The sequence below is a fragment of the Neodiprion lecontei genome, chromosome 5 (assembly GCF_021901455.1).
Source record: "Neodiprion lecontei isolate iyNeoLeco1 chromosome 5, iyNeoLeco1.1, whole genome shotgun sequence".
Taxonomy (NCBI): domain Eukaryota; kingdom Metazoa; phylum Arthropoda; class Insecta; order Hymenoptera; family Diprionidae; genus Neodiprion; species Neodiprion lecontei.
Genome location: NC_060264.1, coordinates 2,294,233 through 2,310,596, shown reverse-complemented (window position 1 = coordinate 2,310,596; position 16,364 = coordinate 2,294,233). Strand labels below are relative to the sequence as shown.

The 16,364-nt window shown below is 36.8% G+C and overlaps 1 protein-coding gene across 13 annotated transcripts in view; it reads right to left on the bottom strand.

Moving 5' to 3' along the window:
• Nucleotides 1-16,364, bottom strand: part of LOC107225027 (RNA binding protein fox-1 homolog 2) — a 126,012-nt gene that overhangs the window by 60,077 nt on the left and 49,571 nt on the right. The gene's annotated exons all lie outside the window — the stretch shown is intronic.

Here is a 16,364-nt window from a genome sequence, read left to right as displayed (position 1 = left end):
ACACGAAAATCACGAATCGTTAGGCTTGTCGTTCAACATCGACGTTGCTGCTTGCTTTCTATTTTCATTTTTTTTTTTTTCTTCCCTTTTGTCGTCTCAACCTGTTTCCAACGATTCTTTAAAAACAGATCAAACTACCCTGCAATTAATTCGTGCAAATTATTAAAACCCTGTACCGTATATACGTATAGGCTAAACACGTTTGGTCATCGGTCTCGGTAACTTCGCAAAAAAAATTGTATAAAAGAAAAAGTAAGGATATAAAATATTGCGAAATTCTGCTGCACAGAAAATCAACCATCGGCTTTTAAACCGTCGCCGTCTGACACACGGGAAGTATGTACGCGTATGTTTGCATGCATATGTGTGTGTGTGTGTGTGCGCGCATACACGTGAATACATGTATGCGTATGCATATGTAGGTTGTAGGTACTTTGGCGGCGTACGTACGTACATAGAATCATGAAACACGCCGGTTGCTCTACCAGCCTAACGCCTTTACAATATCTATTTTGAGAACGAGAAGGGAGAGAACGGAACGGAACGGAACGGAACGGAACGAACTACGCCGGGTGCTTTTCGCTCGACGATCCTGCACGCGTCGCGACGTCAACGTGAAGGGAGAGAAATTTTCATTCCATCTATAGACGAACAACAACGATAACAAAAACAAGAACAACAAAGGAAACTCTGCCGAATCACAAGACGAGAAACTAGGTATCGTTTTGAAGAGTAAGAAACTAGATTTCTTTTTCTCCCTGCACCAATTTTTATACACAGTTTGAGGAACGAAGAGGTAAAAATATAGGGGATGGAATTGTGCGGGTTTGAAATGTAGAATGATAACAAAAAATCGAAAACTTGTTGTACGGAATGGAAAAAAAAAAGAAAAAAACAAATTGTCGAAACTCGAAGTATGGAAAAGTAAGAGATCGGAAAGGTCGGAGAACGCAGAACGCCAAACGGTACAGAATCGTATACAGATTCTAAATTTTTCTGTTCCACGTTCTGACCTTTCTATACTTTGACTTTCCAAAATTTTCAAATTCTACGAAATAAAATTTTCCCCTTTATATATGTTTTCCCGTGTTTATATTATATTTACTAAAGCTAAGGCAACGGGGGGATAAGGATGGAAGGTGAGAGAAGAGGAGCCCCGCCTTTACGACAACGGCGCCGAGCAACCTTACATATTGATCTCAAATATTAAACGGCGTGCTGCTGCGTGCTTTCCTCTATGCCTACGTATTAATATACCTCTCTATACCTATATACGCGTAGCGGTAGCAATAGTAGTAGAAGTAGTAGTAGTAGTAGTAGTAGTAGTAGTAGTAGTGGTGGTGGTGGTGGTATAAGTTACGACATCGAAGGTATAAACCCCGAGGGGATGATCGACCGTTTCACTCGCTGAACAGATATACAATATCTATACAATTTTTAGTTCCGGTCAACTATTTTCATTTTTTACCAGAATCGAAAAATACAGTTCCAGATAGAAAATGAAAACTGATTTTGCGTTTCAACGACCAAAAAAGGATCGACGATGGCGCAAAACGGTTAAGCGTGCCTCGTTTTTCCTAATTCCAACAATATTCGACCACTTTTTTTTTTTAACGTTAACTGTTTTACCGAATTTTTTCTAGTTAGAAAACAAAAAAATTTCTCCCACTGTGTAACGTGTTACAAAAGAAATCGAGTCGGTGAGATCGATTATCTGGGACAGACCTTCGTTGTGGGTAAAAAACCATCGCGGCCTCACACGATCGGACTTGAACCCTATGAAACAGACAGACATCCGATGCATAATTCGATGCACGCAGGCCTTCGCCTTCTCCTTCTCCATATCCTTATCCGCCATGACATGCAGGCGGCCCGTCATGCGAGAGAAGAGAATGGAGAGAACTTCTCGTCTCGACAAAGTACATTTTATACGTCTCTATTATACACAAACCTGTCGTATGCAAAAACGGAGAAGAATGAAAGAGCAGCTTTTACTAAAATCTGCTAAATTTGTAGCGAAAATTACAGTCGGCGCGGGTATTATTTGCCAAAAAAAAAAAAACTTGATACGCCTCTCTTATCTTTTATACAATATTGAAAAAACTCTGCTCTTTCATCCTCTCCAGTTTTGCCATTTTGTGTAAAACCGATTTTACTTTCGAAAACGTAACACGGTCGGAAATATGGAAATAATATTACTAGCCGATAAATTATAATTAATTTAACAAACGGGCTGTATAATAAAAGACAATTCAAACCAATTGGCTTTTCAATTACGTGATTTTAATTATTGTCAACATCGGTGTACCTGAAACGCCCAAATCCCACGCAAAGTTAATTTTCATCATTTATATCTATAATTGTACAACCAGAAATAATGTACGAAATTCTTTGTGTATCTTTTAAAATTCTCTCTCTGTCTCTCTCTCTCTCTAACAAAATACTACGACGAATTATTTATAACATAACTATATTATATTATACGATATTACAGTGTAAACCGCACATTTATAAACAGATGATTTATACACACATACACACGCATGCATACACATAAATAATAATATATACATATATATTATACAACATTGGATCGAACGTTATAAATAATTTATATCATTGCTACTTTACCCGCACTAGTTTCATATACGTGTACACACACACACACACATATACATAAATATATATATATATATATATATATATATATATATATATATATATATATATATATATATATATATATGCATACAGCTGCCTAAGAATAAACTTATTCAATCGATATACGAATAACTTCCTGCCTCTCTTTCCCTCTTCTTTTTTTCTTTCTTTCACTCTTCCTACCTACACATACCCAAAATAATAATATGATACAAGAAGTAGATCGCAGCGCGCGCAAAATTCGCATATTTTCATTTATAATAAATTTCTGCGAGTAATTTTTCATCTCTTACTTCGTGCGAGTTTAAAAAAAAAAAAAACGGAGAGAGAGAGAGAGAGATAAAAAAAACCTAAACCAAATACCTACGGATCGGAAAGCTTCTTCTTCCGATCATAGTTGTAATATAATAATACGTAAGTACGTATTGTGTAAAATACAATCGTGATCACTCTGATCGACAATAAAACGAAACTCTCTGCCCGACGACAAAAGACGGTTAATAACAATCGTTTATCGCAGACGATGATGGAAAATCGAAACGTTCGCCACGGTTTCTCGTATCCTGTGCAGTATTCGAAATCGGGTTTGTAACATTTCCTACTTCAAGGGGAAATTGAAGAACCGTCTTCGATGCCTGTACATAATACATATATACAATATACATACGTACATACATGTATACATATATACATTTATATATATATATATACATAACAATATCCAAAAGTCACTCAAGTCACGTTTCGTACGGAAAATAGCACGCGACGGCGAATTGAGATGACCGCGAAACGAGGAATAAGAAAATAATATACCGGACATTTCGTATGTTTCGCATTTTGTGTCCTAATTTTGAAAAACCGGGAATACGCGACGAGACGGAAAAAAAAGCAAGAGTGTGGGGGTGGGGGGATTGAAAAAATAAAATGACCGCGTGTCTTCCCCGACGATGCGGGTTCAACGATTCACAACGCAGGATATAATAATTACAACCACTTAATTAACACACCCGCAACTTCGTGTACACTTCCTTTTCGTTGCTCCGATCGTTCGATTTCTCAATTCTTACTCGCGCAAATATATGCACATCCATATATATACAATTATTTTAAATACCAAAATATATGCGTGTAATGTGACGCATGTGATCAAGATTTAAGGGTGAAACAATTTCATTTCACATCACGCGTTAAACTCACGAATGAGTCACACACGCGCACACTTTTTTTTACCTTTTCATTCAAGCTCGTCTTTGCCGTGTAATATAAAACGTGTAAAATAATTAATGATGTTATGTTACGTCACGTGTGAAATAAGACGAAGTGTAAAAAAAAAGAAAATGATCAAACTTTCAACATCCCCCCCCCCCCCCCCCCCCCGCAAAGCTGAGAGTAATAATAAAGAAACATACGAGATGTTGGATAATTTTAACTGTATGGAATATTATAAATATATGTATATGCATGCGAATGGACTTAAATTTGACAATTTTTTCGATGAAGTGTAAAATTTTGAAAACTCTTGGAACGAAAAATTAAAAGAAACAAAGAGAAGGAATAATAATAATAATAATTTTAAAAAAGGGGCTACAGGCAAAAGGTTCGAAAGATATTTCGAACAAGAAGAAGAAAAAAAAGGTAGGGTGAAAGAAAAAATTACAGCCTGATCAAAAGTATAGAGAAGAGGATGAGAAAAAAATAAAATAAAAGTTTTCGAAAATTCTTCCTCTCTGTCGTGCCTGATGTACGAAATTGTGCTGCGGAGTAATGAGAAAACTTTTTCGGGAACGATGAAAATTTCTTTAAAAAAAAAAAAAAAAAAAAAAATACTGAAGAAGCCTGTGAAAAGTATGGGAAAAACAAAATGAATAAACAAAGACAACAAGAATATACATCCAAGTGTAACAAAGAAAATTCGGCAGGCATGATGTTAGCAACTTTTCGTACGCAATTGGACTCATTAATATGTATAACATAATAAATTCATTCATTAGTTCGTTCGATTTCTTTACTCTCTTTCTTTCTCTCTCCTCCATTTTTTTCTCATATTTTTTTTTTTTTTTTTCTCTCCTAGTTATTTCTTTTCACAGAAAGCACTGCCGCAGATTGACAACGATTGTCGTCACTTCCGTTGCATACCTACATTAATTGGGTAGCTCAACCCTGACCGGAAATACCGCGCGGTAGTATAAGATCGTTTCGTCCGATAATACGTACATACATAAGTCGTTGTTTGATCGATGAAAGTTAGCCACGTGATGAGGTAGCGGTAAAGTGTTAAAAAAAAAAAAAATATTTATATATATATATAGAAAAAAGACTACGGTAAATAAAAATATCCGTTAAACCCACGAATAAATGAGGAAGAAAAATAAGCGAAATCCTGCAAATATTTTCGAATGAAAATAATTTTTGAACCGCACGATAATGAGAAAGATTAACAATTAAAACTTCGCGAATCGTAAGCAAAGATTCAGTGACACAATCATGTTTCGACGCGTGATGCAGACGACTTTTAACGTCATGCGTTACACACGTTACGCGGGTGGTAAAGTTTTCGAAATACGCGCATACGTATTAATATACGAATTATTGAGTAACGAGCCAATCGTCGATAATCACCGCAAGCAATTCGTACCGAATCGAATTCCTCGGTCAGAATGGTCAAAGTTCCCGAGTTTCCGGCGTACCTCCGTTATTGCATACCTATATATATTATACCGTAACCGCAGCTGCCGGCAGGCAGGCAAATTAACTTGTAACCCTGTTAAATACGCGTATCCATATCCATACCGTGTTACAAGTTACGTTACAAACACAAGGTTCGCGTCCACAATCTACAAAAACGGTGAATTGGATGAAGAGAGTGAAAAAAAGAGAACAAACAACAATACAACATCGCGAAATACATCAATTTGATATAACAATAATTTTGCCCATCAAATCTAACTTGAAAATGCACCGCGCACGCGCGAGTTTTATCGGCTGTTCGCGCAGGCTGGCCAACCCGAGTTTTCAGCCGTCAAACTCTTTCCGCCGGCGACGTGGTTCCTACGAATTTTCGAGGTTAGGATCTCGAACAATCGAGACGGCGACTCGGAAAGGTTTCGGAAGCATTTGTCGTCGGGGCGGAAAGTCGATTCTTCGAAGAACGGTCGGAACTCGACGCTCACGCTCTTTGAAAATTCAAACGCAGACATTTTGCGTAGGTTGGCCCGCCTGCGTCGCGGACAAGAATATCGCCGCGGGAACGTTTCGCCGACCAATGAGATTTGATCATTCGGCGCACACGCGGTTCGTTTTCAAGTTTCGAGAGATTCTCCCGGTACAGGTAAAATAAACCTGCACGATATATAGACCATATACGTTACAGTTCGATATTAAAACAAAAAAAAACAAAATACGGCGTTAGATCCAACACCGAAAATATTCTATAAAAGTTCGCACCGTTTTAGTATCAATTTTAAGACCACAAGTTGTCAGTAATCCAACGATTTACACCAACGATCTTTAATTTCAAACCAATCGGTGTGAACTTTCAATTGAAACATTGAATTTTTCGAAAGTATGAACCGAACGTGTGTCAAGTCAAACTTTAAACTCTAACAGAGGTATAGTGGAGTCGCGATGCGTGTCCTGACGTCACTTCCGGCCAATCATCTCCATCGTCATTGCCAACGACCGACCAACCAACCAACCAACCAACCAACCGCTGCTTCTGCTACTGTATGGGATGTAGGCACAATTTGTAGGTATACGTGCGTAAAGTACTCGCATCAATGTGAGAATCGTTGGCAAGAATAATATGATGTACGTACGTATGGATGTAGCCAGTGGTTATATTATATTATGCACAAATACATACGTACTGAATAAGTTTAAACGAGAACGAAGGAGGAGGAGGACGTCGACGACGAATAGCATTGTAACCGAACGTAACGCAACAGTACCAACAATTGGTTGGTTTGTAGTTTAGGTTTTTCTATACACGTATAATTGTATACATAAACGTACAATGAAAAGCGGACTGACGCTGATGATAACGCTGCCTGTGAGAGTTTACTAGTTTAATTGGACCTAATTGATCGTGGTAATTGAACGGGAGAAAGAAAAAAATAAAAAAAAAATAAAAAAATTGAATTAAACTAACGTGAATTTTTTTCTTCGCATATCCGTCAAATTTTGTACACTGTATTGCTAGGCATACAAATGATAAAACGAGATTGAAGTTAGTTGTATAACGTTATCGTAACGAAACACCGGAGGATAAAATCAATATTTTCGCATTTTTACGATGACCGAGCAACGAAGCGACAGCCGATATTTGTAAATACGAGTAAGTATATTTTGTTTTATTACGATACACCGAATTTCAAACAATTCCAAAAACGCGGAGAGGGGGGAAAAAAAACCGTATTTTCCTCAGCCCGAATAGTCGTTACGATAACGTTACTCTAAACTTCAGCGTGATAAATGATAACGAATCTTTCGCAAAACTGAGAATGAAGTTAAATAAGAAGAAGAAAAACAAGAAGAAGAAGAAGAAGCGAGAGAAAAAAGAACGTAGATCCAACGCATAAAATAAGCCACCATCATCCGCATCGCGTATCGGAGAAGATAATGTTGTTGTTGTTGTTGTTATTCGAAAAGAAAGGACAAAAAAAAGTGAAGATAAGAATGAAAAAAAAAGGGGGGGGGGGGGGATATTATTGCAGCATCACTAGTGGAGATGTATCAACGGAAAGGCTGAGATAACAAACTTTTTGAAAAAGTAGACAAATCCGTACGAAACAGTCGTGGTGGTAGCGAAGAGAAAGATGAAAAAAAAAAAAAACCAAAAAACACCTGACGCGTTAATTTTTTCGATATTGCGACGCTTTTTTTACACACGTACGCGGATATTTCGAGTTGTTTTTTTTTTTTTTTTTTTTTTTTTTGGACGAGTGGCTACGTTACGGAGAATCCAATACGGGCATCTACTAAATTACACGTGTGTAGGAATGCTTAAATATCGAGTGTCATTACACCCAATTAGTTTCATTAATTTAACGCCAGTCTGGACTACGAACCGTCAGAGCAGCGTTTTGAGTCGAGCAATGAGTATAGAGATGATAAACGTTACACCGTAATGACGAATGTTTAGGAAAAATCCATGCTTCGCACCTTTGCAGAAGTGTCACGAAATTATTCGTAAACAAGGACGATGATCGAAAGATACTCTTGTTTTGGAAAAATTCATTTTACACGATTTGAAAGAAAACGTTCCTCTTTTTAACGCATAGCCAAGTGGATGAAAAGAAAAGTACGAATTAGAAACTAAACTGTTTGTATGACAATTTGAATGTTAAAATTACGATAATTTGTGAGATGTTGACCAAAAAAAAAAAAAATGTAACGAACAACTAAAAACATAAAGCGATCGACTTTCATTTTTTTGAGAAATTATTTTTAGTCAGATTTTTTTTAACGTTAACGTTCCTGACTTCAGCCCAACGCTGGGCATCCCGTGTACTTGAAAGACGAATCTGTACGAGAAACGAAAGTTGAGATAAAAGTGGAAAAATGTAATTCAAAGACCAAGTCGACACGTTGGGCAGATAAAAGAAAACAAAACTATGCAAATTGTCGGAAGAAGAGAAAAAGATCGAGAAAAAAAAACAAAAAACAACAAACAACAGCAAATAATTAATATAAAAGAATTAACAAACATAAAGTTAGATTAACGTTACTCTAACAATGCGTGTTTAGAATACTCTCGTTTCTACTAAATTTGATAAACAATGATAAACAAAACAAACTAAAATTTTTAAAAGTCAAATTCTAGAAAAAAATCATTCGGATATTGCACGGTAAAGATTTTTTTCCCCTCGATGTTCGCTCGACGTTATAATTACCAACTTCGCCCTCCTCGTAAATAAAAAAAAGCACCGTTTCGATGTTTTCAACCACGAAAAAAAAAACCATCAGTATCAATGAATATTGTTGATAAATTTCGGCGAAGAAGAAGAAGAAGAAGAAGAAAAAAGGAACAAAATTTATACGTATATATAAATGATGTGTGCGTGCATTATAAACGTTAATGTTATTACGCAACATACATCCTTCCCTAATTCATTCATGTATATTATATCGTAAAATACGTTGTTCAAGATTACCAGACATTATTATACCTAGCAAAACTGTTAGTTTATTATTATACTATACATATACGTATATATATTTCTTTTTTGTTTCAAAACCAATCTTCTCCTTATTTCTTTCTCCCGGTGCTGCCGCATAATTTTTTTAATTTTTCTTTTTTTTTTTTCCTATTTTTCATACTGCGCAGGAAACGTGCCCCCCCCTCCCCCCTCACCGCAGCCAACAAACTATACATCACCCCGCATAATGCCGAGTGGTGATGATGATGATGAAGATGAAGATGACGACGACGATGGTGGTGGTGGTGAATCTCTCGTCTCACAAAGAGTGCCTGCCTGCCTGTTAGCAGAGATGAGGGACATCAGAGAAAGGTTAAAAAACAAAGAAGGAGAAGAAGAAGAAGAAGAAAGAGTAAAAAACGAGCGAGAGGGTAAACCTCCGGAGGATTAATATTTCACTGCGTCGCGTCGTATAACGTTCAAAAAATTTCCTTGTATATTCGACGTCGTGGAGCATCTTGAGTGACAAAGTTTACAGGCTCTCGTTCAAAGGAAGTTAGAGTCTCGTCTCGTCGACGGACGGACGGAGAGATGAAAGGAGGGAAGGGGGGGGGGTTAAAGGCAGCCAGCCAACGAAGATTAACGCGCGGGGGAGGAAGCGGCAAATAAGAAGAAGAAGAAGAAGAAGAAGAAGAAGAAAAAGAAGAAGAAGAAGAAGAAACGTCTAAATGACGCCGAAGGATTTTGAACCCAAAAGCGACAGATGTTAAAAGTACTTCGGCCCTTTATCTGCTGAGACGCATATGTGCAGCTTAGTTTAGGGATATACAATTTGAGTCGAGAAGTTAATTTTACCAAGGCATACACACACACACATGTTCTCGTTTTGGTTACGACAATTTTCGTTGTAACGAATGGAAGGAAAAAAGGCTAGACGGAAACAGAAAGAAATAATAACGGATAAGGTGAATGTCTCAATTATTGACCTTCTTTGGTTGTATCTGTTTGATCCTTAGTATTAAGGTTACCGGAAAATAAATTTATACAGGGTGGCCACTAAATCTCCATCACGAAATTCCCCGACTTTTTCAGGTTTCTTGAACAAAAATTTTACAATTTTCCATGACCGATTCGGATAAATTTCTTATGACAATTTCATTTTTTATTCAATAATCGGGGCTGAACCTTGCAGATTACAAAGAGAAACGTGGACAATTTTCAAGTAATCCTCCACCTAGTATTTCAACTATGCGATCCCTTACATATACACGTTTACAGTGCATCAAATTAATCCATGTATGAATTTAATCAAAATTCTTCCGACGCAACGATGATTATACGGTTTTATTTCAACTCTCAACGGGTTACGTAACTTTTGAGCTGAATTAGTCCTGACCAGAATACACTCTCAAATACGCTACGACGACGAACGATATTTATCCTTCTTCGCGTTGCGATATTACGAATACGTTACACGTAATAACCGGGCACCGAATAAAACTCTCGCATACGCGGAACATGTTTGATTATTACCTGCCTACTTTTTACCAACAATGTGAACGAATATGCCGAGCGAGAGAAGAGACAGGAAAAAAAACTGTGTCGGTTTAGGATATTATTACACCGCCGTCGTAAGCTTACCGTGATCATTAAAGTACAGCATGTTCGGTTTTAACCGCTGGATGATAATTATCTACACGTGTATACTTAAAGATTTGAAAACCTCTTTCCGTCCAGTGTACAACATTTTATGGATAAACGATAATGATACAAATAAACTAATTAGGACAGAATCTTTAATCTGCCTGAGAGTAATACAATAATGAGGATATACCGGGAGAATCTCTTGAAAGTTGAAAACGAACCGCGCACGCGCGAGTTTTATCATCTCTTCGCGCAGGCTGGCCAACCCGAGTTTTCAGCCGTCAAACTCTTTCCGCCGGCGACGTGGTTCCTACGAATTTTCGAGGTTAGGATCTCGAACAATCGAGACGGCGACTCGGAAAGGTTTCGGAAGCATTTGTCGTCGGGGCGGAAAGTCGATTCTTCGAAGAACGGTCGGAACTCGACGCTCACGCTCTTTGAAAATTCAAACGCAGACATTTTGCGTAGGTTGGCCCGCCTGCGTCGCGGACAAGAATATCGCCGCGGGAACGTTTCGCCGACCAATGAGATTTGATCATTCGGCGCGTGCTCGGTTGATTTTCAAGTATCAAAAGATTCTCTCGGTACAAATCCGGCAAATTTTCTTTCCTCGATCTCGTTATTATATCACGCTGTAAAAAATTAACGGTGTTAAAATTGTCCAAAAGGACTGACTCTGCCGTAAAACAATTTTACGTGAACGATACAGAAATTAAAATTTATTTTATAAAAGTCTACATCGAATTTACTCATTTTTCTTTATATACGTAAAGTATACGTAAAGCCGGTCAAAATGGCGTTACCCGGAAGTAACACTAAAGGGATGGTTAAGGGGGTCCTCCTCCTCACCTCCTCCCCCGCCCTTCACCGCCCCTCGCATCGTTTAGCGGACGAGCCTCGTTGGCTCGATGATTTAAAATTCGACCTCGGTCGGAGTCTCTCGTAACGAGCAGCGTCAGCACATCCACTCGATATAAACCAAGGTGTGTGTGTGTGTGTGTGTGTGTGTGTGTGTGTCGAAGTATGAACGAAGCGAAAGGTCAATAAAAAAAAAAATGAAGGAAAAAAGATAAAAAAAAATATACCGATAATCGGAATAGCGTAATTTTAAGATTGTACTATACATCCTATACAATAAAAATCTTGATATTTTTCCTCCACTTCTTGTTGAATCGGTATAAAAGTCGGGTTAAAAAACAGTCTGAGATAATAACGGAATAATAAAAAGATGCACTCGTTTATGATACACGTGTACCTAATAAAATAGCATGAACCGACGACGACGATGACGATGATGATGATAATTTCCCCCCAAGTTCTCAACGTTATTAAATCTGTATCGATGTTACACCGACACTCCCGTGATCGTCGGTTTTCTTATCGCCGTACGTAATGCAGAAATGCAAATCTCTATCATCCTATGTCAATAATACTGCTTGCGAACTTGTGTAGATTGTTGAAACAGCGTGTTAAAATTGAAATGGGAAAACGGGGTAAAAAAAAAAGCGTAAGAACAAATGACAATAATCATGACCGCGATGCGATAAACTACGCGTCCGAAGTAAACGGATATAATCGGTGTTGTTGGAAAAAAAATTTTCTAAAAGGTCACCGAACTTCATCCGATCGTCTTCGTGCACCGGTCGCAGCATCTGTTGTTATTAAACAATCTAATATTTTTTTTTTGCACCGCTACGATGATTCGTGTGTGTGTTGAATCCAGAGAAGGAAAAAGGCGAGAGAATATTAATAAAATTAACGTAAATCTTGAATCGTACGTCACGTTGATACAACACTGGTCATCAAAAAAAAAAAAAAAGAAACGTAACGCTAGAAATTTCCACCGATTATGTTGGTAACAAAGTTTAGCGTGACAGAATTGATATTATAATATTTTACATACGAATAGTTTTATTGTAATGTGATTTTTTATTTTTTTTTCCTCTTTTAATTTGTCCAAAACGACAGTTTTTATAAACAAAAATGAGGTTATATTTGTATACTTATCTACCCTTTCAAATTAATTTTCAAATACTTATCTACCCCCGTTATAAAATCAAATTTATCTCGACTCGATCGGATCTATTTTTTACGTTACAGCTACTATTACGCCAGTAAAATTCAACGTTTATCGTTTTGATTAACCTTATTTTTTTTTTTCTTTCTTCTCGATTCGGGATGTTTTTTTTTATTCACTCTAAACACCATTCGATTAGTTACGTTCGATTAGTTTCAAAGTTACGACAAAACACCCTGAATCAAAAAACGTTATTCAGGTAAAAACGATAAAAACATTCAATTTTAATCATATAGTAGATGTAACAAAGTAACGACTATATTATGTATATATATATGTTTAAAAATTAGTAAACACCTTGCTCTTTAATAAATTTTTTGCTGACCAGTGTGATATGCTTGAATACGTCATATTACAGTAAACACCGCCATGTTTTTCGCGTGTTCGACGTCGTTTTGTACCGTGCGAATTACCTACGAAATCGACGCGTTTAGGAATGCGACACCGGAAGTTTTAGTACGTACGTTAGTTACTAAATTCTTAGATTTTGGTCGATAGAAAATAAAAAAAGTGGAAAAAGTGTAGTAACAGAAATGCCAAACTAGAACCTGGGTCAGCGAATGGATTAAATAATATCAAAGAGTTTTACGCATAACCGTCCTATAAGGCATTTTTCTTTAAGGAAAAAATTCTCATTTCTTATCGATATCGTTAAATTCATCGTCAGGGAGTTCATTTCGGGCAAGGAGAGAATTATTCATCAACGTTTCCAAATCTGTACGATAAAGTGATCTTTAACGAATTCAAGGACATTTCCAGGACCTCGAGTAATTCCAGGAGCATTTAACACGAGGCTGAGGTTAGTAACGAAGAAAGATTAGGTAGAGGGAAAAATTACTATTTTTCAACTTTATATTGACTATGAATTAATTAGGTTATCAAAATGTATGAATAAACTTTGCATTATTACGATTAACCGAACATCAAAAATTCCTGAAACTGTGAAATATTAGATTTTCCGAAACGTTAATCATTACAAGAGCGTCACCAACTTTCAACACAACGTACACTGACTAAAATTAAATTTTTTACAGTAACTAGAAGAATTGAGTAAAAAAAAACTGGTATCGTTAAAAAAAAACTGTTCGAATATCGTTGGAATAACGAAAAACGAGGCAAGCCCAACGATTTTGCGCTATCGTCGATTCTTTTTTGGTAATCGCAACGCAAAATCAGTTTCCGAGGTTTACTCTACTTTTTCAGTCAAACGAGGCTTTATCGTCAATTTGTCGTTGCGCGAGCGTTAAATTTTCGCAACAGTTGCAAGAAAATACAGCATTCTCTCAGCGAATATACACGACGATATTTAGATACGCGGAAAAGATCGTCTGCCGAACGAACCCTGAAAAGCATAAAAATTGGAAGAGGAAGAAAAAAAAAAAAAAAAAAAAAAACAGCGACAAGATAAAAACGCAGCGTAAGTGCCACACCCTGCGACCGACCACCACTACCCCCAATCCCAGTGGACAATAACAAAAGTAGGGGTATCGAAGGGGGAAGAAACGACGTCGCGCATGCGCCTCCGACCCTCATCTCCTCGGCGATCTCCTCCTCATACAGGCGTACAAACTTTGCGACCCACGCTGCCGCTGCAGCCGCCGCCGACGACGAGTGCTCTTTCAATCAATGACGTAACCTCCCACGCGACGTAGGTGTGTGTGTGTGTGCGTGTGTGTACATAAACGTACGCAGTTGCATACATGGGTGTACGCATGTACTTCTCTCCTTGAGAACCCCGGGGACCCTGAACCAACCAACCAACCAACCAACCAACCAACCAACCAACCAACCAACCAACCAACCAACCAACCAACCAACCAACCAACCAACCAACCAACCAACCAACCATCCATCCATCCCCTATAAATGTAATTTCTTCCCTTGCACGCCCCATTCTTGTTTAAGGGGGTATTCTAGTGTAGAAATTTGAAAAAATCGATTTTTTTTTTTTTTTTATATTTTCAAAGCTTAACCCTTCAAGAATGTGTCCTTAAAAGGACAAGTCAAAATTTCAATTATTTCCAGAGATATAGCTATTTTAGTGACACGTCTTCAATACTGGCTCGGCTGGAACGAATTTTACTCGAAACTTTAAACGCGTTTTTCTCAAAACTACATTTTTCAAAACGGTTGACATGATTTCCCAAGTTCTATTGAACCGATTTACTTGAAATTTGGTGAGAATCTTCTCAATACATGTCTCTATCGCACGAACTATTATTATAACGAAATAATAATTTTTACTATTTTTAAAAAATTCAGAAACGTCCAAAAAAGTCAAAAAAAAAAACGTATTATTTTTTCGGACAGCCGTAATTTGGCAAAAAAAAATTTTTTTTCGACTTTTTTTTTAGTTAGTACGATAGCTGCATTTATGTAGATTAATAATCTTTTTTTTTTTTTTTTTTCTGATTTTGAAAATGCTTGCAATCGTGACAACATTGGCGCGCCATTTTTTTTGTACCCCCCACTTCAACAACTCATAGCACTTTCAATTTTGTATTTTTTGACTTGTTTTTTTTTTTTTTTTTTTTTTTTTTTTTTTGTAATCGTGAAATAATAATAAACGCCTGATAAAAAAAATGGATGGTAAAAATATTTTTTGTTTTTTGTTTATAGCACTTCAAAAAACACCTCAAATTCATGCCTCTACACTAGAATACCCCCTTAATTTTCTACTTTCATCGCGTCCAAGTTGGTTACGTTGCCGTAAATCACAGACATCGGATGTTTCAACTGTGCGAAATTCGTTGAACCGCGTACAACAAAGCGAGACACTCTTTATGTTTTGTAAATTCAGCTCGTTCGGTGGTATTCAAAAATTGAAAAACAGCGAACTTTTCACTTTTTGCAATTTTTTCGCTGCTGCCGCGTTGTGTCTCTTACGATTAGACGTGTGTACGCCTGTACGACGATATTGGCGATTCGTCGATACAAACGAAGATGAACGAGAAACTAACGCTCGCTGTTGCAAGAATTCTCGTTAGGTATACATTTTTCACTCGATTAAAATTTTCAATAAAAAAATCTACGTCAGATAATCAAGCTTTGTATTCACGATTTAGATATACGTATACGTGTGTCGTTACTAACGATATTGCAAAAAGAACGAGACGCACGGTTAAAAGTTGTTCTTGGACAAATAATCTGTAGACATGATACGATAACCAGCTGAACAAATTGAAAGAAATAAAGAAAAATACGAAAACATTGGAGATCGATTACGAGTTGATTTTTTCATTCTTACGTATACGGTGCGTTCCGTGACATTGCTATCAAGATTTTACATCGATGTATCGGAGACTGGCTTTATAATAAGACGAAAAACGCGATAGCGATATTCTTCAGAATTTTTCTAACCAACGTGTATGAAGTACGATTTAAAAATTGGAAGAAAAGATACACTTTCTAAAATCTGAAAAAATTCAGATAAACTCTGATATAATATTAATAAAACTTTTGACGCCTGTTAGGAGAACGAAGATTTCGTAACATCAAAGGATTGGTAAGAAAAAATTAAAACAAACGAGAAAAAAATTATTATAACTAGATTGAATTTATGAAATAAGAATGAACGTGAAAGCTCTTTATAATATGGGCCGAAAAATATCTACTCACAAGAGAGATATTACGGTAAACTTTTACGTTCGTTCTTATATCAAAAATTCCAATAATAATAATTGTGAATTATTTGTTATTCATTCTTCTTATTCATCTTTTCAAGTTATAAAATCATCATCTTCTAACAGATGTCAAAAATTTTCTTACATATTATAAGATTCTTCCGACGTACTTGTAAATTAAAAAAATTAATTTTCATCACTTTTTAAATCGTACCTCAGATA